The sequence below is a fragment of the Hyla sarda genome, chromosome 1 (assembly GCF_029499605.1).
Source record: "Hyla sarda isolate aHylSar1 chromosome 1, aHylSar1.hap1, whole genome shotgun sequence".
Lineage (NCBI taxonomy): Eukaryota > Metazoa > Chordata > Amphibia > Anura > Hylidae > Hyla > Hyla sarda.
This window is the reverse complement of record NC_079189.1, coordinates 274,834,293-274,859,599: the sequence shown is the minus strand read 5'-3', so window position 1 is coordinate 274,859,599 and position 25,307 is coordinate 274,834,293. Positions and strand designations below refer to the sequence as shown.

Here is a 25,307-nt window from a genome sequence, read left to right as displayed (position 1 = left end):
GCAAAATGTCAACGGCACCCGGGATTCCCAGCCAGTCTCCCATGCCAGTACTTACCGGGCCCTAAGCTGGGTAGCAGTCTGCGATGTGACGAGAGCAGGCGCGTTCAGCTTAGGACGGCCATTGACAGCTTCATGCTTTTTATACTGTGCATTTAAGCATCAATAAATCCTTTTCGGAATCGGAGAGGAAGGCGGCAACAGAGCAAAATGTCAATAGCACCTTGGATTGCCAGCCAGTCTCCCATGCCCGTACTTGCCGGGCAGCAGTCTGCGATCTGACAAGAACAGGCACATTCAGCTTAGGATAGCCGTAGATGGCTTCACACCCTGTATACTGTGGATACTGTGGATTTAAGCATCAATAAATCCTTTTCGGAATCGGAGCGGAAGGCGGCTACAGAGCAAAATGTCAACAACACCTGGGATTCCCAGCCAGTCTCCCATGCTGGTACTTACCGGGCCCTAAGCTGGGTAGCAGTCTGCGATCTGACGAGAGCAGGCGCGTTCAGCTTAGGATGGCCGCTGACAGCTTCACGCACTTTATACTGTGCATTTAAGCATCAATAAATCCTTTTCCGAATCGGAGCGGAAGGCGGCAACAGAATAAAATGTCAACTGCACCCGGGATTCCCAGCCAGTCTCCCATGCTGGTACTTACCAGGCCCTAAGCTGGGTATCAGTCTGCGATCTGATGAGAGCAGGCGCATTCAGCTTAGGATGGCCGTTGACAGCTTCACACTTTGTATACTGTGCATTTAAGCATCAATAAATCCTTTTCGGAATCGGAACGGAAGGCGGCAACAGAGCAAAATGTCAACGGCAGCCGGGATTCCCAGCCAGTGTCCCATGCCGGTACTTACCGGGCCCTAAGATCTGTACCAGTCTGCGATCTGACGAGAGCAGGCGCGTTAAGCTTAGGATGGCCGTCGACAGCTTCACACCTTGTATACTGTGGATTTAAGCATCAATAAATTCTTTTCGGAATCGGAGCGGAAGGCAGCAATAGAGCAAAATGTCAACGGCAACCGGGATTCCCAGCCAGTCTCCCATGCCAGTACTTACCGGGCGCTAAGCTGGGTAGCAGTCTGCGATCTGATCAGAGCAGGCGTGTTCAGCTTAGGATGGCCATTGACAGCTTCATGCTTTGTATACTGTGGATTTAAGCATCAATAAAAAAAATTTCGGAATCGGAGCAGAAACAGAGCAAAATGTCAACTGCACCCGGGATTCCCAGTCAGTCTTCCATGCTGGTACTTACCAGGCCCGAAGCTGGGTAGCAGTCTGCGATCTGACGAGAACAGGCGCATTCAGCTTAGGATGGCCGTAGACATCTTCACACCCTGTATACTGTGGATTTAATTATCAATAAATCCTTTTCGGAATCGGAGCGGAAGGCGGCAACAGAGCAAAATGTCAACGACACCTGGGATTCCCAGCCAGTCTCCCATGCTGGTACTTACCGGGCCCTAAGCTGGGCAGCAGTCTGCAATCTGACGAGAGCAGGCGCGTTCAGCTTAGGATGGCCGTTGACAGCTTCTCGCCCTTTATACTGTGCATTTAAGCATCAATAAATCCTTTTCGGAATCGGAACGGAAGGTGGCAACAGAGCAAAATGTCAACGGCAGCCGGGATTCCCAGCCAGTGTCCCATGCCGGTACTTACCGGGCCCTAACATCTGTACCAGTCTGCGATCTGACGAGAGCAGGCGCGTTAAGCTTAGGATGGCCGTCGACAGCTTCACACCTTGTATACTGTGGATTTAAGCATCAATAAATTATTTTCGGAATCGGAGCGGAAGGCAGCAATAGAGCAAAATGTCAACGGCACCCGGGATTCCCAGCCAGTCTCCCATGCCAGTACTTACCGGGCCCTAAGCTGGGTAGCAGTCTGCAATCTGACGAGAGAAGGCGCGTTCAGCTTAGGATGGCCGTCGACAGCTTCACACCTTGTATACTGTGGATTTAAGCATCAATAAATTATTTTCGGAATCGGAGCGGAAGGCAGCAATAGAGCAAAATGTCAATGGCATCCAGGATTCCCAGCCAGTCTCCCATGCCAGTACTTACCGGGCCCTAAGCTGGGTAACAGTCTGCGATCTGACGAGAGCAGGCGCGTTCAGCTTAGGATGGCCATTGACAGCTTCATGCTTTTTATACTGTACATTTAAGCATCATTAAATCCTTTTCGGAATCGGAACGGAAGGCGGCAACAGAGCAAAATGTCAACTACACCCTGGATTCCCAGCCAGTCTCCCATGCCGGTACTTACCGGGCCCTAAGCTGGGTAGCAGTCTGCGATCTGACGAGAGCAGGCGCGTTCAGCTTAGGATGGCCATTGACATCTTCACGCCTTGTATACTGTGGATTTAAGCATCAATAAAAAAAAATTTTAATCGGAGAGGAAGGCGGCAACAGATCAAAATGTCAATAGCACCTTGGATTGCCAGCCAGTCTCCCATGCCCGTACTTGCCGGGCAGCAGTCTGCGATCTGACAAGAACAGGCGCATTCAGCTTAGGATAGCCGTAGACGGCTTCACGCCCTGTATATTGTGGATTTAAGCATCAATAAATCCTTCTCGGAATCGGAGCAAAATGTCTACAGAGCTACAGAGCAAAATGTCAACAACACCTGAGATTCCCAGCCAGTCTCCCATGCTGGTACTTACCGGGCCCTAAGCTGGGTAGCAGTCTGCGATCTGACAAGAGCAGGTGTGTTCAGCTTAGGATGGCCGTTAACAGCTTCACGCCCTTTATACTGTGCATTTAAGCATCAATAAATCCTTTTCCGAATCAGAGCGGAAGGCGCTAACAGATTAAAATGTCAACTGCACCCGGGATTCCCAGCCAGTCTCCCATGCTGGTACTCACCAGGCCCTAAGCTGGGTAGCAGTCTGCGATCTGACGAGAGCAGGCACGTTCAGCTTAGGATGGCCGTTGACAGCTTCACACTTTGTATACTGTGCCTTTAAGCATCAATAAATCCTTTTCGGAATCGGAACGGAAGGCGGCAACAGAGCAAAATGTCAACGGCAGCCGGGATTCCCAGCCAGTGTCCCATGCCGGTACTTACCGGGCCCTAAGATCTGTACCAGTCTGCGATCTGACGAGAACAGGCGCGTTAAGCTTAGGATGGCCGTCGATAGCTTCACATCTTGTATACTGTGGATTTAAGCATCAATAAATTCTTTTCGGAATCGGAACGGAAGGCGGCAACAGAGCAAAATGTCAACTGCACCTGGGATTCCCAGCCAGTCTCCCATGCTAGTACTTACCAGGCCCTAAGCTGGGTAGCAGTCTGCGATCTGACGAGAGCAGGCGCGTTCAGTTTAGGATGGCCATTGACAGCGTCATGCTTTTTATACTGTGCATTTAAGCATCAATAAATCCTTTTCGGAATCGGAACGGAAGGCGGCAACAGAGCAAAATGTCAACTGCACCCGGGATTCCCAGCCAGTCTCCCATGCCGCTACTTACTGGGCCCTAACCTGGGTAGCAGTCTGCGATCTGACGAGAGCAGGCGCGTTCAGCTTAGGATGGCCGTTGACATCTTCACGCCTTGTATATTGTGGATTTAAGCATCAATAAATATTTTTATTAATCGGAGAGGAAGGCGGCAACAGAGCAAAATGTCAATGGCACCTTGGATTGCCAGCCAGTCTCCCATGCCGGTAACTGCTGGGCAGCAGTCTGCGATCTGAGGAGAGCAGGCACGTTCAGGCTTAGGATGGCCGTTGACAGCTTCACACCCTGTATATTGTGGATTTAAGTATCAATAAATCCTTTTCCGAATCGGAGCGGAAGGCGGCAACAGATTAAAATGTCAACTGCACCCGGGATTCCCAGCCAGTCTCCCATGCTGGTACTTACCAGGCCCTAAGCTGGGTAGTAGTCTGCGATCTGACGAGAGCAGGCGCGTTCAGCTTAGGATGGCCGTTGACAGCTTCACACTTTGTATACTGTGGATTTAAGCATCAATAAATAATTTTCGGAATCGGAGCAAAAGCAGAGCAAAATGTCAACTGCACCCGGGATTCCAAGCCAGTCTCCCATGCTGGTACTTACCAGGCCCGAAGCTGGGTAGCAGTCTGCGATCTGACGAGAACAGGCGCATTCAGCTTAGGATGGCCGTAGACATCTTCACACCCTGTATACTGTGGATTTAAGCATCAATAAATCCTTTTCGGAATCGGAGCGGAAGGCGGCAACAGAGCAAAATGTCAACGACAACTGGGATTCCCAGCCAGTCTCCCATGCCGGTACTTACCGGGCCCTAAGATCTGTACCAGTCTGCGATCTGACGAGAGCAGGCGCGTTAAGCTTAGGATGGCCGTCGACAGCTTCACACCTTGTATACTGTGGATTTAAGCATCAATAAATTATTTTCGGAATCGGAGCTGAAGGCAGCAATAGAGCAAAATGTCTACGGCACCCGGGATTCCCAGCCAGTCTCCCATGCCAGTACTTACCGGGCCCTAAGCTGGGTAGCAGTCTGCGATCTGACGAGAGCAGGCGCGTTAAGCTTAGGATGGCCATTGACAGCTTCATTATTATTATACTGTGTATTAAAGCATCAATAAATCCTTTTCGGAATCGGAACGGAAGGCGGCAACAGAGCAAAATGTCAACTGCACCCGGGATTCCCAGCCAGTCTCCCATGCCGGTACTTAATGGGCCCTAGGCTGGGTAGCAGTCTGCGATCTGACGAGAGCAGGCGCGTTCAGCTTAGGATGGCCGTTGACAGCTTCTCGCCCTTTATACTGTGCATTTAAGCATCAATAAATCCTTTTCGGAATCGGAACGGAAGGCGGCAACAGAGCAAAATGTCAACGGCAGCCGGGATTCCCAGCCAGTTTCCCATGCCGGTACTTACCGGGCCCTAAGATCTGTACCAGTCTGCGATCTGACAAGAGCAGGCGCGTTAAGCTTAGGATAGCCGTAGACGGCTTCACACCCTGTATACTGTGGATTTAAGCATCAATAAATCCTTTTCGGAATCGAAGCGGAAGGCGGCTACAGAGCAAAATGTCAACAACACCTGGGATTCCCAGCCAGTCTCCCACGCTGGTACTTACCGGGCCCTAAGCTGGGTAGCAGTCTGCGATCTGACGAGAGCAGGCGCGTTCAGCTTAGGATGGCCGTTGACAGCTTCACACCCTGAATACTGTGGATTTAAGCATCAATAAATCCTTTTCCGAATCGGAGCGGAAGGCGGCAACAGATTAAAATGTCAACTGCACCCGGGATTCCCAGCCAGTCTCCCATTCTGGTACTTACCAGGCCCTAAGCTGGGTATCAGTCTGCGATCTGACGAGAGCAGGCGCGTTCAGCTTAGGATGGCTGTTGACAGCTTCACACTTTGTATACTGTGCATTTAAGCATCAATAAATCCTTTTCGGAATCGGAAACGGAAGGAGGCAACAGAGCAAAATGTCAACGGCAGTCGGAATTCCCAGCCAGTGTCCCATGCCGGTACTTACCGGGCCCTAAGATCTGTACCAGTCTGCGATCTGACAAGAGCAGGCGCGTTAAGCTTAGGATGGCCGTCGACAGCTTCACACCTTGTATACTGTGGATTTAAGCATCAATAAATTCTTTTCGGAATCGGAGCGGAAGGCAGCAATAGAGCAAAATGTCAATGGCATCCGGGATTCCCAGCCAGTCTCCCATGCCAGTACTTTCCGGGCCCTAAGCTGGGTAGCAGTCTGTGATCTGACGAGAGCAGGCGCGTTCAGCTTAGGATGGCCATTGACAGCTTCATGCTTTTTATACTGTGCATTTAAGCATCAATTAATCCTTTTCAGAATCGGAGAGGAAGGCGGCAACAGAGCAAAATGTCAATAGCACCTTGGATTGCCAGCCAGTCTCCCATGCCCGTACTTGCCGGGCATCAGTCTGCGATCTGACAAGAACAGGCACATTCAGCTTAGGATAGCCGTAGACGGCTTCACACCCTGTATACTGTGGATTTAAGCATCAATAAATCCTTTTCGGAATCGGAGCGGAAGGCGGCTACAGAGCAAAATGTCAAAAACACCCGGGATTCCCAGCCAGTCTCCCATGCCGGTACTTACCGGGCCCTAAGCTGGGTAGCAGTCTGCGATCTGACGAGAGCAGGCGCGTTCAGCTTAGGATGGCCATTGACATCTTCACGCCTTTTATACTGTGGATTTAAGCATCAATAAAAAAGTTTTTTTAATCGGAGAGGAAGGCGGCAACAGATCAAAATGTCAATAGCACCTTGGATTGCCAGCCAGTCTCCCATGCCCGTACTTGCCGGGCAGCAGTCTGCGATCTGACAAGAACAGGCGCATTCAGCTTAGGATAGCCGTAGACGGCTTCACGCCCTGTATATTGTGGATTTAAGCATCAATAAATCCTTCTCGGAATCGGAGCAAAATGTCTACAGAGCTACAGAGCAAAATGTCAACAACACCTGAGATTCCCAGCCAGTCTCCCATGCTGGTACTTACCGGGCCCTAAGCTGGGTAGCAGTCTGCGATCTGACGAGAGCAATTGCGTTCAGCTTAGGATGGCCGTTAACAGCTTCACGCCCTTTATACTGTGCATTTAAGCATCAATAAATCCATTTCCGAATCGGAGCGGAAGGCGGCAACACATTAAAATGTCAACTGCACCTGGGATTCCCAGCCAGTCTCCCATGCTGGTACTCACCAGGCCCTAAGCTGGGTAGCAGTCTGCGATCTGACGAGAGCAGGGGCGTTCAGCTTAGGATGGCAGTTGACAGTTTCACACTTTGTATACTTTGCCTTTAAGCATCAATAAATCCTTTTCGGAATCGGAACAGAAGGCGGCAACAGAGCAAAATGTCAACGGCAGCCGGGATTCCCAGCCAGTGTCCCATGCCGGTACTTACCGGGCCCTAAGATCTGTACCAGTCTGCGATCTGACGAGAGCAGGCGCGTTAAGCTTAGGATGGCCGTCGACAGCTTCACACCTTGTATACTGTGGATTTAAGCATCAATAAATTCTTTTCGGAATCGGAACGGAAGGCAGCAATAGAGCAAAATGTCAACGGCAACCGGGATTCCCAGCCAGTCTCCCATGCCAGTACTTACCGGGCCCTAAGCTGGGTAGCAGTCTGCAATCTGATGAGAGCAGGCGCGTTCAGCTTAGGATGGCCATTGACAGCTTCATGCTTTTTATACTGTGCATTTAAGCATCAATAAATCCTTTTCCGAATCGGAGCGGAAGGCGGCAACAGATTAAAATGTCAACTGCACCCGTGATTCCCAGCCAATGTCCCATGCTGGTACTTACCAGGCCCTAAGCAGGGTAGCAGTCTGCGATCTGACGAGAGCAGGCGCGTTCAGCTTAGGATGGCCGTTGACAGCTTCACACTTTGTATACTGTGCATTTAAGCATCAATAAATCCTTTTCGGAATCGGAACGGAAGGCGGCAACAGAGCAAAATGTCAACGGCAGCCGGGATTCCCAGCCAGTGTCCCATGCCGGTACCTACCGGGCCCTAAGATCTGTACCAGTCTGCGATCTGATGAGAGCAGGCGTGTTCAGCTTAGGATGGCCATTGACAGCTTCATGCTTTTTATACTGTGCATTTAAGCATCAATAAATCCTTTTCGGAATCGGAGAGGAATGCGGCAACAGAGCAAAATGTCAATAGCACCTTGGATTGCCAGCCAGTCTCCCATGCCTGTACTTGCCGGGCAGCAGTCTGCGATCTGACAAGTACAGACACATTCAGCTTAGGATAGCCGTAGACGGCTTAACACCCTGTATACTGTGGATTTAAGCATCAATAAATCCTTTTCGGAATCGGAGCGGAAGGCGGCTAAAGAGCAAAATGTCAACAACACCTGGGATTCCCAGCCAGTCTCCCATGATGGTACTTACCAGGCCCGAAGCTGGGTAGCAGTCTGCGATCTGACGAGAACAGGCGCATTCAGCTTAGGATGGCCGTAGACATCTTCACACCCTGTATACTGTGGATTTAAGCATTAATAAATCCTTTTCGGAATCGGAGCGGAAGGCGGCAACAGAGCAAAATGTCAACGACACCTGGGATTCCCAGCCAGTCTCCCATGCTGGTACTTACCGGGCCCTAAGCTGGGTAACAGTCTGCAATCTGACGAGAGCAGGCGCGTTCAGCTTAGGATGGCCGTTGACAGCTTCTCGCCGTTGACAGCTTCTCGCCCTTTATACTGTGCATTTAAGCATCAATAAATCCTTTTCGGAATCGGAACGGAAGGCGGCAACAGAGCAAAATGTCAACGGCAGCCGGGATTCCCAGCCAGTGTCCCATGCCGGTACTTACCGGGCCCTAAGATCTGTACCAGTCTGCGATCTGACGAGAGCAGGCGCGTTAAGCTTAGGATGGCCGTCGACAGCTTCACACCTTGTATACTGTGGATTTAAGCATCAATAAATTATTTTCGGAATCGGAGCGGAAGGCAGCAATAGAGGAAAATGTCAACGGCACCTGGGATTCCCAGCCAGTCTCCCATGCCAGTACTTACCGGGCCCTAAGCTGGGTAGCAGTCTGCAATCTGATGAGAGAAGGCGCGATCAGCTTAGGATGGCCATCGACAGCTTCACACCTTGTATACTGTGGATTTAAGCATCAATAAATTATTTTCGGAATCGGAGCAGAAGGCAGCAATAGAGCAAAATGTCATTGGCAACCAGGATTCCCAGCCAGTCTCCCATGCCAGTACTTACCGGGCCCTAAGCTGGGTAACAGTCTGCGATCTGACGAGAGCAGGCGCGTTCAGCTTAGGATGGCCATAGACAGCTTCATGCTTTTTATACTATGCATTTATGCATCAATAAATCCTTTTCGGAATCGGAGCGGAAGGCGGCAAAAGAGCAAAATGTCAACAACACCCTGGATTCCCAGCCAGTCTCCCATGCCGGTACTTACCGGGCCCTAAGCTGGGTAGCAGTCTGCGATCTGACGAGAGCAGGCGCGTTCAGCTTAGGATGGCCATTGACATCTTCACGCCTTGTATACTGTGGATTTAAGCATCAATAAAAAAAAATTTTAATCGGAGAGGAAGGCGACAACAGAGCAAAATGTCAACGGCACCCGGGATTCCCAGCCAGTCTCCCATGCCAGTACTTACCGGGCCCTAAACTGGGTAGCAGTCTGCGATCTGACGAGAGCAGGCGCGTTCAGCTTAGGATGGCCATTGACAGCTTCATGCTTTTTATACTGTGCATTTAAGCATCAATTAATCCTTTTCGGAATCGGAGAGGAAGGCGGCAACAGAGCAAAATGTCAATAGCACCTTGGATTGCCAGCCAGTCTCCCATGCCGGTACTTACTGGGCCCTAAGCTGGGTAGCAGTCTGCGATCTGACGAGAGCAAGCGCGTTCAGCTTAGGATGGCCGTTGACATCTTCATGCCTTGTATATTGTGGATTTAAGCATCAATAAATATTTTTTTAATCGGAAAGGAAGGCGGCAACAGAGCAAAATGTCAATGGCACCTTGGATTGCAAGCCAGTCTCCCATGCCGGTAACTGCCGGGCAGCAGTCTGCGACCTGAGGAGAGCAGGCAAGTTTAGGCTTAGGATGGCCGTTGACAGCTTCACACCCTGTATATTGTGGATTTAAGCATCAATAAATCCTTTTCCGAATCGGAGCGGAAGGCGGCAACAGATTAAAATGTCAACTGCACCCGAGATTCCCAGCCAGTCTCCCATGCTGGTACTTACCAGGCAATAAGCTGGGTAGCAGTCTGCAATCTGACAAGAGTAGGCGCGTTCAGCTTAGGATGGCCGTTGACAGCTTCACACTTTGTATACTGTGGATTTAAGCATCAATAAATAATTTTCGGAATCGGAGCAGAAACAGAGCAAAATGTCAACTGCACCCGGGATTCCCAGCCAGTCTCCCATGCTGGTACTTACCAGGCCCGAAGCTGGGTAGCAGTCTGCGACCTGACGAGATCAGGCGCATTCAGCTTAGGATGGCCGTAGACATCTTCACACCCTGTATACTGTGGATTTAAGCATCAATAAATCCTTTTCGGAATCGGAGCGTAAGGCGGCAACAGAGCAAAATGTCAACGACACCTGGGAGTCCCAGCCAGTCTCCCATGCTGGTACTTACCGGGCCCTAAGCTGGGTAGCAGTCTGCGATCTGACGAGAGCAGGCACGTTCAGCTTAGGATGGCCGTTGACAGCTTCTTGCCCTTTATACTGTGCATTTAAGCATCAATAAATCCTTTTCGGAATCGGAAACTGAAGGCGGCAACAGAGAAAAATGTCAACGGCAGCCGGGATTTCCAGCCAGTTTCCCATGCCGGTACTTACCGGGACCTAAGATCTGTACCAGTCTGCGATCTGACAAGAGCAGGCGCGTTAAGCTTAGGATAGCCGTAGACGGCTTCACACCCTGTATACTGTGGATTTAAGCATCAATAAATCCTTTTCGGAATCGAAGCGGAAGGCGGCTACAGAGCAAAATGTCAACAACACCTGGGATTCCCAGCCAGTCTCCCACGCTGGTACTTACCGGGCCCTAAGCTGGGTAGCAGTCTGTGATCTGACGAGAGCAGGCGCGTTCAGCTTAGGATGGCCGTTGACAGCTTCACACCCTGTATACTGTGGATTTAAGCATCAATAAATCCTTTTCCGAATCGGAGCGGAAGGCGGCAACAGATTAAAATGTCAACTGCACCCGGGATTCCCAGCCAGTCTCCCATGCTGGTACTTACCAGGCCCTAAGCTGGGTATCAGTCTGCGATCTGACGAGAGCAGGCGCGTTCAGCTTAGGATGGCCGTTGACAGCTTCACACTTTGTATACTGTGCATTTAAGCATCAATAAATCCTTTTCGGAATCGGAAACGGAAGGCGGCAACAGAGCAAAATGTCAACGGCAGCCGGGATTCCCAGCCAGTGTCCCATGCCGGTACTTACCGGGCCCTAAGATCTGTACCAGTCTGCGATCTGACAAGAGCAGGCGCGTTAAGCTTAGGATGGCCGTCGACAGCTTCACACCTTGTATACTGTGGATTTAAGCATCAATAAATTCTTTTCGGAATCGGAGCGGAAGGCAGCAATAGAGCAAAATGACAACGGCACCCGGGATTCCCAGCCAGTCTCCCATGCCAGTACTTACCGGGCCCTAAGCTGGGTAGCAGTCTGCGATCTGACGAGAGCAGGCGCGTTCAGCTTAGGATGGCCATTGACAGCTTCATGCTTTTTATACTGTGCATTTAAGCATCAATTAATCCTTTTCGGAATCGGAGAGGAAGGCGGCAACAGAGCAAAATGTCAACGACACCTGGGATTCCCAGCCAGTCTCCCATGCTGGTACTTACCGGGCCCTAAGCTGGGTAGCAGTCTGCAATCTGACGAGAGCAGGCGCGTTCAGCTTAGGATGGCCGTTGACAGCTTCTCGCCGTTGACAGCTTCTCGCCGTTGACAGCTTCTCGCCCTTTATACTGTTTATTTAAGCATCAATAAATCCTTTTCGGAATCGGAACGGAAGGCGGCAACAGAGCAAAATGTCAACGGCAGCCGGGATTCCCAGCCAGTGTCCCATGCCGGTACTTACCGGGCCCTAAGATCTGTACCAGTCTGCGATCTGACGAGAGCAGGCGCGTTAAGCTTAGGATGGCCGTCGACAGCTTCACACCTTGTATACTGTGGATTTAAGCATCAATAAATTCTTTTCGGAATCGGAGCGGAAGGCAGCAATAGAGGAAAATGTCAACGGCACCTGGGATTCCCAGCCAGTCTCCCATGCCAGTACTTACCGGGCCCTAAGCTGGGTAGCAGTCTGCAATCTGACGAGAGAAGGCGCGATCAGCTTAGGATGGCCGTCGACAGCTTTACACCTTGTATACTGTGGATTTAAGCATCAATAAATTCTTTTCGGAATCGGAGCGGAAGGCAGCAATAGAGCAAAATGTCAATGGCAACCAGGATTCCCAGGCAGTCTCCCATGCCAGTACTTACCGGGCCCTAAGCTGGGTAACAGTCTGCGATCTGACGAGAGCAGGCACGTTCAGCTTAGGATGGCCATTGACAGCTTCATGCTTTTTACACTGTGCATTTAAGCATCAATAAATCCTTTTCGGAATCGGAACGGAAGGCGGCAACAGAGCAAAATGTCAACTGCACCCTGGATTCCCAGCCAGTCTCCCATGCCGGTACTTACCGGGCCCTAAGCTGGGTAGCAGTCTGCGATCTGATGAGAGCAGGCGCGTTCAGCTTAGGATGGCCATTGACATCTTTAGGCCTTGTATACTGTGGATTTAAACATCAATAAAAAAAAATTTTAATCGGAGAGGAAGGCGGAAACAGAGCAAAATGTCAACGGCACCCGGGATTCCCAGCCAGTCTCCCATGCCAGTACTTACCGGGCCTTAAGCTGGGTAGCAGTCTGCGATCTGACGAGAGCAGGCGCGTTCAGCTTAGGATGGCCATTGACAGCTTCATGCGTTTTATACTGTGCATTTAAGCATCAATTAATCCTTTTCGGAATCGGAGTGGAAGGCGGCAACAGAGCAAAATGTCAATAGCACCTTGGATTGCCAGCCAGTCTCCCATGCCCGTACTTGCCGGGCAGCAGTCTGCGATCTGCCAAGAACAGGCACATTCAGCTTAGGATAGCCGTAGACGGCTTCACACCCTGTATACTGTGGATTTAAGCATCAATAAATCCTTTTCGGAATCGAAGCGGAAGGCGGCTACAGAGCAAAATGTCAACAACACCCGGGATTCCCAGCCAGTCTCCCATGCCAGTACTTACCGGGCCCTAAGCTGGGTAGCAGTCTGCGATCTGACGAGAACAGGCGCGTTCAGCTTAGGATGGCCATTGACATCTTCACGCTTTGTATACTGTGGATTTAAGCATCAATAAAAAAGTTTTTTTAATCGGAGAGGAAGGCGGCAACAGATCAAAATGTCAATAGCACCTTGGATTGCCAGCCAGTCTCCCATGCCCGTACTTGCCGGGCAGCAGTCTGCGATCTGACAAGAACAGGCGCATTCAGCTTAGGATAGCCGTAGACGGCTTCACGCCCTGTATATTGTGGATTTAAGCATCAATAAATCCTTCTCGGAATCGGAGCAAAATGTCTACAGAGCTACAGAGCAAAATGTCAACAACACCTGAGATTCCCAGCCAGTCTCCCATGCTGGTACTTACCGGGCCCTAAGCTGGGTAGCAGTCTGCGATCTGACGAGAGCAGGTGCGTTCAGCTTAGGATGGCCGTTAACAGCTTCACGCCCTTTATACTGTGCATTTAAACATCAATAAATCCTTTTCCGAATCGGAGCGGAAGGCGGCAACAGAGCAAAATGTCAACGGCTGCCGGGATTCCCAACCAGTGTCCCATGCTGGTACTCACCAGGCCCTAAGCTGGGTAGCAGTCTGCGATCTGACGAGAGCAGGCGCGTTCAGCTTAGGATGGCCGTTGACAGCTTCACACTTTGTAAACTGTGCCTTTAAGCATCAATAAATCCTTTTCGGAATCGGAACGGAAGGCGGCAACAGAGCAAAATGTCAACGGCTGCCGGGATTACCAGCCAGTGTCCCATGCCGGTACTTACCGGACCCTAAGATCTGTACCAGTCTGCGATCTGACGAGAGCAGGCGCGTTAAGCTTAGGATGGCCGTCGACAGCTTCACACCTTGTATACTGTGGATTTAAGCATCAATAAATTCTTTTCGGAATCGGACCGGAAGGCAGCAATAGAGCAAAATGTCAACGGCATCCAGGATTCCCAGCCAGTCTCCCATGCCAGTACTTACCAGGCCCTAAGCTGGGTAGCAGTCTGCGATCTGACGAGAGCAGGCGCGTTCAGCTTAGGATGGCCATTGACAGCATCATGCTTTTTATACTGTGCATTTAAGCATCAATAAATCCTTTTCGGAATCGGAACGGAAGGCGGCAACAGAGCAAAATGTCAACTGCACCCGGTATTCCCAGCCAGTCTCCCATGCCGGTACTTACTGGGCCCTAAGCTGGGTAGCAGTCTGCGATCTGACGAGAGCAAGCGCGTTCAGCTTAGGATGGCCGTTGACATTTTCACGCCTTGTATATTGTGGATTTAAGCATCAATAAATATTTTTTTAATCGGAAAGGAAGGCGGCAACAGAGCAAAATGTCAATGGCACCTTGGATTGCCAGTCAGTCTCCCATGCCGGTAACTGCCGGGCAGCAGTCTGCGACCTGAGGAAAGCAGGCACGTTCAGGCTTAGGATGGCCGTTGACAGCTTCACACCCTGTATATTGTGGATTTAAGCATCAATAAATCCTTTTCCGAATCGGAGCGGAAGGCGGCAACAGATAAATGATAAAATGTCAACTGCACCCGAGATTCCCAGCCAGTCTCCCATGCTGGTACTTACCAGGCAATAAGCTGGGTAGCAGTCTGCAATCTGACAAGAGCAGGCGCGTTCAGCTTAGGATGGCCGTTGACAGCTTCACACTTTGTATACTGTGGATTTAAGCATCAATAAATAATTTTCGGAATCGGAGCAGAAACAGAGCAAAATGTCAACTGCACCCTTGATTCCCAGCCAGTCTCCCATGCTGGTACTTACCAGGCCCAAAGCTGGGTAGCAGTCTGCGATCTGACGAGATCAGGCGCATTCAGCTTAGGATGGCCGTAGACATCTTCACACCCTGTATACTGTGGATTTAAGCATCAATAAATCCTTTTCGGAATCGGAACGGAAGGCGGCAACAGAGCAAAATGTCAACGGCAGCCGGGATTCCCAGCCAGTTTCCCATGCCGGTACTTACCGGGACCTAAGATCTGTACCAGTCTGCGATCTGACAAGAGCAGGCGCGTTCAGCTTAGGATAGCCGTAGACGGCTTCACACCCTGTATACTGTGGATTTAAGCATCAATAAATCCTTTTCGGAATCGAAGCGGAAGGCGGCTACAGAGCAAAATGTCAACAACACCTGGGATTCCCAGCCAGTCTCCCACGCTGGTACTTACCGGGTACTAAGCTGGGTAGCAGGCTGCGATCTGACGAGAGCAGGCACGTTCAGCTTAGGATGGCCGTTGACAGCTTCACACCCTGTATACTGTGGATTTAAGCATCAATAAATCCTTTTCCGAATCGGAGCGGAAGGCGGCAACAGATTAAAATGTCAACTGCACCCGGGATTCCCAGCCAGTCTCTCATGCTGGTACTTACCAGGCCCTAAGCTGGTTATCAGTCTGCGATCTGACGAGAGCAGGCGCGTTCAGCTTAGGATGGCCGTTGACAGCTTCACACTTTGTATACTGTGCATTTAAGCATCAATAAATCCTTTTCGGAAACGGAAACGGAAGGCGGCAACAGAGCAAAATGTCAACGGCAGCCGGGATTCCCAGCCAGTGTCCCATGCCGGTACTTACCGGGCCCTAAGATCTGTACCAGTCTGCGATCTGACAAGAGCAGGCACGTTAAGCTTAGGATGGCCATCGACAGCTTCACACCTTCTATACTGTGGATTTAAGCATCAATAAATTATTTTCGGAATCGGAGCGGAAGGCAGCAATAGAGCAAAATGACAACGGCACCCGGGATTCCCAGCCAGTCTCCCATGCCAGTACTTACCAGGCCCTAAGCTGGGTAGCAGTCTGCGATCTGACGAGAGCAGGCGCGTTCAGCTTAGGACGGCCATTGACAGCTTCATGCTTTTTATACTGTGCATTTAAGCATCAATTAATCCTTTTCGGAATCGGAGAGGAAGGCGGCAACAGAGCAAAATGTCAATAGCACCTTGGATTGCCAGCCAGTCTCCCATGCCCGTACTTGCCGGGCAGCAGTCTGCGATCTGACAAGAACAGGCACATTCAGATTAGGATAGCCGTAGACGGCTTCACACCCTGTATACTGTGCATTTAAGCATCAATAAATCCTTTTCGGAATCGGAGCGGAAGGCGGCTACAGAGCAAAATGTCAACAACACCTGGGATTCCCAGCCAGTCTCCCATGCTGGTACTTACCAGGCCCTAAGCTGGGTATCAGTCTGCGATCTGACGAGAACAGGCGCGTTCAGCTTAGGATGGCCGTTGACAGCTTCACGCCCTTTATACTGTGCATTTAAGCATCAATAAATCCTTTTCCGAATCGGAGCGGAAGGCGGCAACAGATTAAAATGTCAACTGCACCCGGGATTCCCAGCCAGTCTCCCATGCTGGTACTTACCAGGCCCTAAGCTGGGTAGCAGTCTGCGATCTGACGAGAGCAGGCGCGTTCAGCATAGGATGGCCGTTGACAGCTTCACACTTTGTATACTGTGCATTTAAGCATCAATAAATCCTTTTCGGAATCGGAACGGAAGGCGGCAACAGAGCAAAATGTCAACGGCAGCCGGGATTCTCAGCCAGTGTCCCATGCCGGTACTTACCGGGCCCTAAGATGGGTAGCAGTCTGCGATCTGACGAGAGCAGGCGCGTTCAGCTTAGGATGGCCGTTGACATCTTCACGCATTGTATATTGTGGATTTAAGCATCAATAAATATTTTTATTAATCGGAGAGGAAGGCGGCAACAGAGCAAAATGTCAATGGCACCTTGGATTGCCAGCCAGTCTCCCACGCCGGTATCTGCCGGGCAGCAGTCTGCGATCTGAGGAGAGCAGACACGTTCAGCTTAGGATGGCCGTTGACAGCTTCACACCCTGTATATTGTGGATTTAAGCATCAATAAATCCTTTTCCGAATCGGAGTGGAAGGCGGCAACAGATTAAAATGTCAACTGCACCCGGGATTCCCAGCCAGTCTCCCATGCTGGTACTTACCAGGCAATAAGCTGGGTAGCAGTCTGCAATCTGACAAGAGCAGGCGCGTTCAGCTTAGGATGGCCGTTGACAGCTTCACACTTTGTATACTGTGGATTTAAGCATCAATAAATAATTTTCGGAATCGGAGCAGAAACAGAGCAAAATGTCAACTGCACCCGGGATTCCCAGCCAGTTTCCCATGCTGGTACTTACCAGGCCCGAAGCTGGGTAGCAGTCTGCAATCTGACGAGATCAGGCGCATTAAGCTTAGGACGGCCGTAGACATTTTCCCACCCTGTATACTGTGGATTTAAGCATCAATAAATCCTTTTCGGAATCGGAGCGTAAGGCGGCAACAGAGCAAAATGTCAACGACACCTGGGATTCCCAGCCAGTCTCCCATGCTGGTACTTACCGGGCACTAAGCTGGATAACAGTCTGTGATCTGACGAGAGCAGGCGCGTTCAGCTTAGGATGGCCGTTGACAGCTTCACACCCTGTATATTGTGGATTTAAACATCAATAAATCCTTTTCCGAATCGGAGCGGAAGGCGGCAACAGATTAAAATGTCAACTGCACCCGGGATTCCCAGCCAGTGTCCCATGCTGGTACTTACCAGGCCCTAAGCTGGGTAGCAGTCTGCGATCTGACGAGAGCAGGCGCGTTCAGCTTAGGATGGCCGTTGACAGCTTCACACTTTGTATACTGTGGATTTAAGCATCAATAAAAAAAATTCGGAATCGGAGCAGAAACAGAGCAAAATGTCAACTGCACCCGGGATTCCCAGTCAGTCTTCCATGCTGGTACTTACCAGGCCCGAAGCTGGGTAGCAGTCTGCGATCTGACAAGAACAGGCGCATTCAGCTTAGGATGGCCGTAGACATCTTCACACCCTGTATACTGTGGATTTAAGCATCAATAAATCCTTTTCGGAATCGGAGCAAAATGTCTACAGAGCTACAGAGCAAAATGTCAACAACACCTGAGATTCCCTGCCAGTCTCCCATGCTGGTACTTACCGGGCCCTAAGCAGGGTAGCAATCTGCGATCTGACGAGAGCAGGCGCGTTAAGCTTAGGATGGCCGTTGACAGCTTCACGCCCTTTATACTGTGCATTTAAGCATCAATAAATCCTTTTCCGAATCGGAGCGGAAGGCGGCAACAGATTAAAATGTCAACTGCACCCGGGATTCCCAGCCAGTCTCCCATTCTGGTACTTACCAGGCCCTAAGCTGGGTAGCAGTCTGCGATCTGACGAGAGCAGGCGCGTTCAGCTTAGGATGGCCGTTGACAGCTTCACACTTTGTATACTGTGCATTTAAGCATCAATAAATCCTTTTCGGAATCGGAACGGAAGGCGGCAACAGAGCAAAATGTCAACGGCAGCCGGGATTCCCAGCCAGTGTCCCATGCCGGTACTTACCGGGCCCTAAGATCTGTACCAGTCTGCGATCTGACGAGAGCAGGCGCGTTAAGCTTAGGATGGCCGTCGACAGCTTCACACCTTGTATACTGTGGATTTAAGCATCAATAAATTCTTTTCGGAATCGGAGCGGAAGGCAGCAATAGAGCAAAATGTCAACGGCACCCGGGATTCCCAGCCAGTCTCCCATGCCAGTACTTACCGGGCCCTAAGCTGGGTAGCAGTCTGCGATCTGACGAGAGCAGGCGCGTTCAGCTTAGGATGGCCATTGACAGCTTCATGCTTTTTATACTGTGCATTTAAGCATCAATAAATCCTTTTCGGAATCGGAACGGAAGGCGGCAACAGAGCAAAATGTCAACTGCACCCGGGATTCCCAGCCAGTCTCCCATGCCGGTATTTACTGGGCCCTAAGCTGGGTAGCAGTCTGCGATCTGACGAGAGCAGGCGCGTTCAGCTTAGGATGGCCGTTGACATCTTCATGCCTTGTATATTGTGGATTTAAGCATCAATAAATATTTTTATTAATCGGAGAGGAAGGCGGCAACAGAGCAAAATGTCAATGGCACCTTGGATTGCCAGCCAGTCTCCCATGCCGGTAACTGCCGGGCAGCAGTCTGCGATCTGAAGAGAGCAGGCACGTTCAGGCTTAGGATGGCCGTTGACAGCTTCACACCCTGTATATTGTGGATTTAAGCATCAATAAATTCTTTTCGGAATCGCAGCGGAAGGCAGCAATAGAGCAAAATGTCAACGGCAACCGGGATTCCCAGCCAGTCTCCCATGCCAGTACTTACGGGGCCCTAAGCTGGGTAGCAGTCTGCGATCTGATGAGAGCAGGCGCGTTCAGCTTAGGATGGCCATTGACAGCTTCATGCTTTTTATACTGTGCATTTAAGCATCAATAAATCCTTTTCCGAATCGGAGCGGAAGGCGGCAACAGATTAAAATGTCAACTGCACCCGGGATTCCCAGCCAGTGTCCCATGCTGGTACTTACCAGGCCCTAAGCAGGGTAGCAGTCTGCGATCTGACGAGAGCAGGCGCGTTCAGCTTAGGATGGCCGTTGACAGCTTCACACTTTGTATACTGTGCATTTAAGCATCAATAAATCCTTTTCGGAATCGGAACGGAAGGCGGCAACAGAGCAAAATGTCAACGGCAGCCGGGATTCCCAGCCAGTGTCCCATGCCGGTACTTACCGGGCCCTAAGATTTGTACCAGTCTGCGATCTGACGAGAGCAGGCGTGTTCAGCTTAGGATGGCCATTGACAGCTTCATGCTTTTTATACTGTGCATTTAAGCATCAATAAATCCTTTTCGGAATCGGAGAGGAATGCGGCAACAGAGCAAAATGTCAATAGCACCTTGGATTGCCAGCCAGTCTCCCGTGCCCGTACTTGCCGGGCAGCAGTCTGCGATCTGACAAGAACAGACACATTCAGCTTAGGATAGCCGTAGACGGCTTAACACCCTGTATACTGTGGATTTAAGCATCAATAAATCCTTTTCGGAATCGGAGCGGAAGGCGGCTAAAGAGCAAAATGTCAACAACACCCGGGATTCCCAGCCAGTCTCCCATGATGGTACTTACCAGGCCCGAAGCTGGGTAGCAGTCTGCGATCTGACGAGAACAGGCGCATTCAGCTTAGGATGGCCATAGACATCTTCACACCCTGTATACTGTGGATTTAAGCATCAATAAATCCTTTTCGGAATCGGAGCGGAAGGCGGCAACAGAGCAAAATGTCAACGACACCAGGGATTCCTAGCCAGTCTCCCATGCTGGTACTTACCGGGCCCTAAGCTGGGTAGCAGTCTGCAATCTGACGAGAGCAGGCGCGTTCAGCTTAGGATGGCCGTTGACAGCTTCTCGCCGTTGACAGCTTCTCGCCCTTTATACTGTGCATTTAAGCATCAATAAATCCTTTTCGGAATCGGAACGGAAGGCGGCAACAGAGCAAAAATTCAACGGCAGCCAGGATTCAAAGCCAGTGTCCCATGCCGGTACTTACCGGGCCCTAAGATCTGTACCAGTCTGCGATCTGACGAGAGCAGGCGCGTTAAGCTTAGGATGGCCGTCGACAGCTTCACACCTTGTATACTGTGGATTTAAGCATCAATAAATTATTTTCGGAATCGGAGCGGAAGGCAGCAATAGAGGAAAATGTCAACGGCACCTGGGATTCCCAGCCAGTCTCCCATGCCAGTACTTACCGGGCCCTAAGCTGGGTAGCAGTCTGCAATCTGACGAGAGAAGGCGCGATCAGCTTAGGATGGCCGTCGACAGCTTCACACCTTGTATACTGTGGATTTAAGCATCAATAAATTCTTTTCGGAATCGGAGCGGAAGGCAGCAATAGAGCAAAATGTCAATGGCAACCAGGATTCCAAGCCAGTCTCCCATGCCAGTACTTACCGGGCCCTAAGCTAGGTAACAGTCTGCGATCTGACGAGAGAAGGCGCGTTCAGCTTAGGATGGCCATTGACAGCTTCATGCTTTTTATACTGTGCATTTAAGCATCAATAAATCCTTTTCGGAATCGGAACGGAAGGCGGCAACAGAGCAAAATGTCAACTGCACCCTGGTTTCCCAGCCAGTCTCCCATGCCGGTACTTACCGGGCCCTAAGCTGGGTAGCAGTCTGCGATCCGACGAAAGCAGGCGCGTTCAGCTTAGGATGGCCATTGACATCTTCACGCCTTGTATACTGTGGATTTAAGCATCAATAAAAAAAAATTTTAATCGGAGAGGAAGGCGGCAAAAGAGCAAAATGTCAACGGGACCCGGGATTCCCAGTCAGTCTCCCATGCCAGTACTTACCGGGCCCTAAGCTGGGTAGCAGTCTGCAATCTGACGAGAGCAGGCGCGTTCAGCTTAGGATGGCCATTGACACCTTCATGCTTTTTATACTGTGCATTTAAGCATCTATTAATCCTTTTCGGAATCGGAGAGGAAGGCGGCAACAGAGCAAAATGTCAATAGCACCTTGGATTGCCAGCCAGTCTCCCATGCCCGTATTTGCCGGGCAGCAGTCTGCGATCTGACAAGAACAGGCACATTCAGCTTAGGATAGCTGTAGACGGCTTCACACCCTGTATACTGTGGATTTAAGCATCAATAAATCCTTTTCGGAATCGGAGCGGAAGGCGGCTACAGAGCAAAATGTCAACAACACCCGGGATTCCCAGCCAGTCTCCCATGCCAGTACTTACCGGGCCCTAAGCTGGGTAGCAGTTTGCGATCTGACGAGAGCAGGCACATTCAGCTTAGGATGGCCATTGACATCTTCACGCCTTGTATACTGTGGATTTAAGCATCAATAAAAAAGTTTTTTTAATCGGAGAGGAAGGCGGCAACAGATCAAAATGTCAATAGCACCTTGGATTGCCAGCCAGTCTCCCATGCCCGTACTTGCCGGGCAGCAGTCTGCGATCTGACAAGAACGGGCGCATTCAGCTTAGGATAGCCGTAGACGGCTTCACACCCTGTATATTGTGGATTTAAGCATCAATAAATCCTTCTCGGAATCGGAGCAAAATGTCTACAGAGCTACAGATCAAAATGTCAACAACACCTGAGATTCCCAGCCAGTCTCCCATGCTGGTACTTACCGGGCCCTAAGCTGGGTAGCAGTCTGCGATCTGACGAGAGCAGGTGCGTTCAGCTTAGGATGGCCGTTAACAGCTTCACGCCCTTTATACTGTGCATTTAAGCATCAATAAATCCTTTTCCGAATCGGAGCGGAAGGCGGCAACAGATTAAAATGTCAACTGCACCCGGGATTCCCAGCCAGTCTCCCATGCTGGTACTCACCAGGCCCTAAGCTGGGTAGCAGTCTGCGATCTGACGAGAGCAGGCGCGTTCAGCTTAGGATGGCCATTGACAGCTTCACACTTTGTATACTGTGCCTTTAAGCATCAATAAATCCTTTTCGGAATCGGAACGGAAGGCGGCAAGAGAGCAAAATGTCAACGGCTGCCGGTATTCCCAGCCAGTGTCCCATGCCGGTACTTACCGGACCCTAAGATCTGTACCAGTCTGCGATCTAACGAGAGCAGGCGCGTTAAGCTTAGGATGGCCGTCGACAGCTTCACACCTTGTATACTGTGGATTTAAGCATCAATAAATTATTTTCGGAATCGGACCGGAAGGCAGCAATAGAGCAAAATGTCAACGGCATCCGGGATTCCCAGCCAGTCTCCCATGCCAGTACTTACCAGGCCCTAAGCTGGGTAGCAGTCTGCGATCTGACGAGAGCAGGCGCGTTCAGCTTAGGATGGCCATTGACAGCGTCATGCTTTTTATACTGTGCATTTAAGCATCAATAAATCCTTTTCGGAATCGGAACGGAAGGCGGCAACAGAGCAAAATGTCAACTGCACCCGGGATTCCCAGCCAGCCTCCCATGCCGGTACTTACTGGGCCCTAAGCTGGGTAGCAGTCTGCGATCTGACGAGAGCAAGCGCGTTCAGCTTAGGATGGTCGTTGACATCTTCACGCCTTGTATATTGTGGATTTAAGCATCAATAAATATTTTTTTAATCGGAAAGGAAGGCGGCAACAGAGCAAAATGTCAATGGCACCTTGGATTGCCAGGCAGTCTCCCATGCCGGTAACTGCCGGGCAGCAGTCTGCGACCTGAGGAGAGCAGGCACGTTCAGGCTTAGGATGGCCGTTGACAGCTTCACACCCTGTATATTGTGGATTTAAGCATCAATAAATCCTTTTCCGAATCGGAGCGGAAGGCGGCAACAGATTAAAATGTCAACTGCACCCGGGATTCGCAGCCAGTCTCCCATGCTGGTACTTACCAGGCCCTAAGCTGGGTAGCAGTCTGCGATCTGACGAGAGCAGGCGCGTTCAGCATAGGATGGCCGTTGACAGTTTCACACTTTGTATACTGTGCATTTAAGCATCAATAAATCCTTTTCGGAATCGGAACGGAAGGCGGCAACAGAGCAAAATGTCAACGGCAGCCGGGATTCCCAGCCAGTGTCCCATGCCGGTACTTACCGGGCCCTAAGATGGGTAGCAGTCTGCGATCTGACGAGAGCAGGCGCGTTCAGCTTAGGATGGCCGTTGACATCTTCACGCATTGTATATTGTGGATTTAAGCATCAATAAATATTTTTATTAATCGGAGAGGAAGGCGGCAACAGAGCAAAATGTCAATGGCACCTTGGATTGCCAGCCAGTCTCCCACGCCGGTATCTGCCGGGCAGCAGTCTGCGATCTGAGGAGAGCAGACACGTTCAGCTTAGGATGGCCGTTGACAGCTTCACACCCTGTATATTGTGGATTTAAGCATCAATAAATCCTTTTCCGAATCGGAGCGGAAGGCGGCAACAGATTAAAATGTCAAATGCACCCGGGATTCCCAGCCAGTCTCCCATGCTGGTACTTACCAGGCAATAAGCTGGGTAGCAGTCTGCAATCTGACAAGAGCAGACGCGTTCAGCTTAGGATGGCCGTTGACAGCTTCACACTTTGTATACTGTGGATATAAGCATCAATAAATAATTTTCGGAATCGGAGCAGAAACAGAGCAAAATGTCAACTGCACCCGGGATTCCCAGCCAGTCTCCCATGCTGGTACTTACCAGGCCCGAAGCTGGGTAGCAGTCTGCAATCTGACGAGATCAGGCGCATTCAGCTTAGGATGGCCGTAGACATTTTCCCACCTTGTATACTGTGGATTTAAGCATCAATAAATCCTTTTCGGAATCGGAGCGTAAGGCGGCAACAGAGCAAAATGTCAACGACACCTGGGATTCCCAGCCAGTCTCCCATGCTGGTACTTACCGGGCCCTAAGCTGGGTAGCAGTCTGCGATCTGACGAGAACAGGCGCGTTCAGCTTAGGATGGCCGTTGACAGTTTCACACCCTGTATATTGTGGATTTAAACATCAATAAATCCTTTTCCGAATTGGAGCGGAAGGCGGCAACAGATTAAAATGTCAACTGCACCCGGGATTCCCAGCCAGCCTCCCATGCTGGTACTTACCAGGCCCTAAGCTGGGTAGCAGTCTGCGATCTGACGAGATCAGGCACATTCAGCTTAGGATGGCCGTAGACATCTTCACACCCTGTATACTGTGGATTTAAGCATCACTAAATCATTTTCGGAATCGGAGCGTAAGGCGGCAACAGAGCAAAATGTCAACGACACCTGGGATTCCCAGCCAGTCTCCCATGCTGGTACTTACCGGGCCCTAAGCTGGGTAGCAGTCTGCGATCTGACGAGAGCAGGCGCGTTCAGCTTAGGATGGCCGTTGACAGCTTCACACCCTGTATATTGGGGATTTAAACATCAATAAATCCTTTTCCGAATTGGAGCGGAAGGCGGCAACAGATTAAAATGTCAACTGCACCAGGGATTCCCAGCCAGTCTCCCATGCTGGTACTTACCAGGCCCTAAGCTGGGTAGCAGTCTGTGATCTGACGAGAGCAGGCGCGTTCAGCTTAGGATGGCCGTTGACAGCTTCACACTTTGTATACTGTGAATTTAAGCATCAATAAATCCTTTTCGGAATCGGAACGGAAGGCGGTAACAGAGCAAAATGTCAACGGCAGCCGGGATTCCCAGCCAGTGTCCCATGCCGGTACTTACCGGGCCCTAAGATCTGTACCAGTCTGCGATCTGACGAGAGCAGGCGCGTTAAGCTTAGGATGGCCGTCGACAGCTTCACACCTTGTATACTGTGGATTTAAGCATCAATAAATTATTTTCGGAATCGGAGCGGAAGGCAGCAATAGAGCAAAATGTCAACGGCAACCGGGATTCCCAGCCAGTCTCCCATGCCAGTACTTACCGGGCCCTAAGCTGGGTAGCAGTCTGCGATCTGACAAGAGCAGGCACGTTCAGCTTAGGACGGCCATTGACAGCTTCATGCTTTTTATACTGTGCATTTAAGCATCAATAAATCCTTTTCGGAATCGGAACGGAAGGCGGCAACAGAGCAAAATGTCAACTGCACCCGGGATTCCCAGCCAGTCTCCCATGCCGGTACTTACTGGGCCCTAAGCTGGGTAGCAGTCTGCGATCAGACGAGAGCAGGCGCGTACAGCTTAGGATGGCCGTTGACATCTTCACGCATTGTATATTGTGGATTTAAGCATCAATAAATATTTTTATTAATCGGAGAGGAAGGCGGCAAC

General features: G+C 50.5%; 22 pseudogenes; all 22 read right to left on the bottom strand.

Moving 5' to 3' along the window:
- Positions 1-407: 407 nt before the first annotated feature.
- On the bottom strand, positions 408-527 carry LOC130335522 (5S ribosomal RNA; annotated as a pseudogene).
- Positions 528-609: 82 nt separating this feature from the next.
- LOC130352522 (5S ribosomal RNA) lies at positions 610-729 on the bottom strand (annotated as a pseudogene).
- A 1,288-nt stretch (positions 730-2,017) lies between these two features.
- Positions 2,018-2,137, bottom strand: LOC130346106 (5S ribosomal RNA; annotated as a pseudogene).
- A 2,280-nt stretch (positions 2,138-4,417) lies between these two features.
- Positions 4,418-4,537, bottom strand: LOC130352757 (5S ribosomal RNA; annotated as a pseudogene).
- A 486-nt stretch (positions 4,538-5,023) lies between these two features.
- On the bottom strand, positions 5,024-5,143 carry LOC130324220 (5S ribosomal RNA; annotated as a pseudogene).
- A 1,480-nt stretch (positions 5,144-6,623) lies between these two features.
- Positions 6,624-6,743, bottom strand: LOC130328704 (5S ribosomal RNA; annotated as a pseudogene).
- Positions 6,744-7,027: 284 nt separating this feature from the next.
- LOC130352673 (5S ribosomal RNA) lies at positions 7,028-7,147 on the bottom strand (annotated as a pseudogene).
- An 878-nt stretch (positions 7,148-8,025) lies between these two features.
- LOC130336584 (5S ribosomal RNA) lies at positions 8,026-8,145 on the bottom strand (annotated as a pseudogene).
- A 907-nt stretch (positions 8,146-9,052) lies between these two features.
- Positions 9,053-9,172, bottom strand: LOC130328789 (5S ribosomal RNA; annotated as a pseudogene).
- Positions 9,173-11,055: 1,883 nt separating this feature from the next.
- On the bottom strand, positions 11,056-11,175 carry LOC130330990 (5S ribosomal RNA; annotated as a pseudogene).
- Positions 11,176-11,257: 82 nt separating this feature from the next.
- LOC130352350 (5S ribosomal RNA) lies at positions 11,258-11,377 on the bottom strand (annotated as a pseudogene).
- A 520-nt stretch (positions 11,378-11,897) lies between these two features.
- On the bottom strand, positions 11,898-12,017 carry LOC130351751 (5S ribosomal RNA; annotated as a pseudogene).
- Positions 12,018-12,301: 284 nt separating this feature from the next.
- LOC130330066 (5S ribosomal RNA) lies at positions 12,302-12,421 on the bottom strand (annotated as a pseudogene).
- Positions 12,422-13,092: 671 nt separating this feature from the next.
- On the bottom strand, positions 13,093-13,212 carry LOC130332648 (5S ribosomal RNA; annotated as a pseudogene).
- A 486-nt stretch (positions 13,213-13,698) lies between these two features.
- On the bottom strand, positions 13,699-13,818 carry LOC130346897 (5S ribosomal RNA; annotated as a pseudogene).
- Positions 13,819-15,896: 2,078 nt separating this feature from the next.
- LOC130352898 (5S ribosomal RNA) lies at positions 15,897-16,016 on the bottom strand (annotated as a pseudogene).
- A 1,880-nt stretch (positions 16,017-17,896) lies between these two features.
- Positions 17,897-18,016, bottom strand: LOC130329152 (5S ribosomal RNA; annotated as a pseudogene).
- A 284-nt stretch (positions 18,017-18,300) lies between these two features.
- Positions 18,301-18,420, bottom strand: LOC130315507 (5S ribosomal RNA; annotated as a pseudogene).
- Positions 18,421-21,711: 3,291 nt separating this feature from the next.
- Positions 21,712-21,831, bottom strand: LOC130332639 (5S ribosomal RNA; annotated as a pseudogene).
- A 486-nt stretch (positions 21,832-22,317) lies between these two features.
- On the bottom strand, positions 22,318-22,437 carry LOC130352021 (5S ribosomal RNA; annotated as a pseudogene).
- Positions 22,438-23,902: 1,465 nt separating this feature from the next.
- On the bottom strand, positions 23,903-24,022 carry LOC130327265 (5S ribosomal RNA; annotated as a pseudogene).
- Positions 24,023-24,306: 284 nt separating this feature from the next.
- Positions 24,307-24,426, bottom strand: LOC130314506 (5S ribosomal RNA; annotated as a pseudogene).
- Between the last annotated feature and the right edge of the window lie 881 nt (positions 24,427-25,307).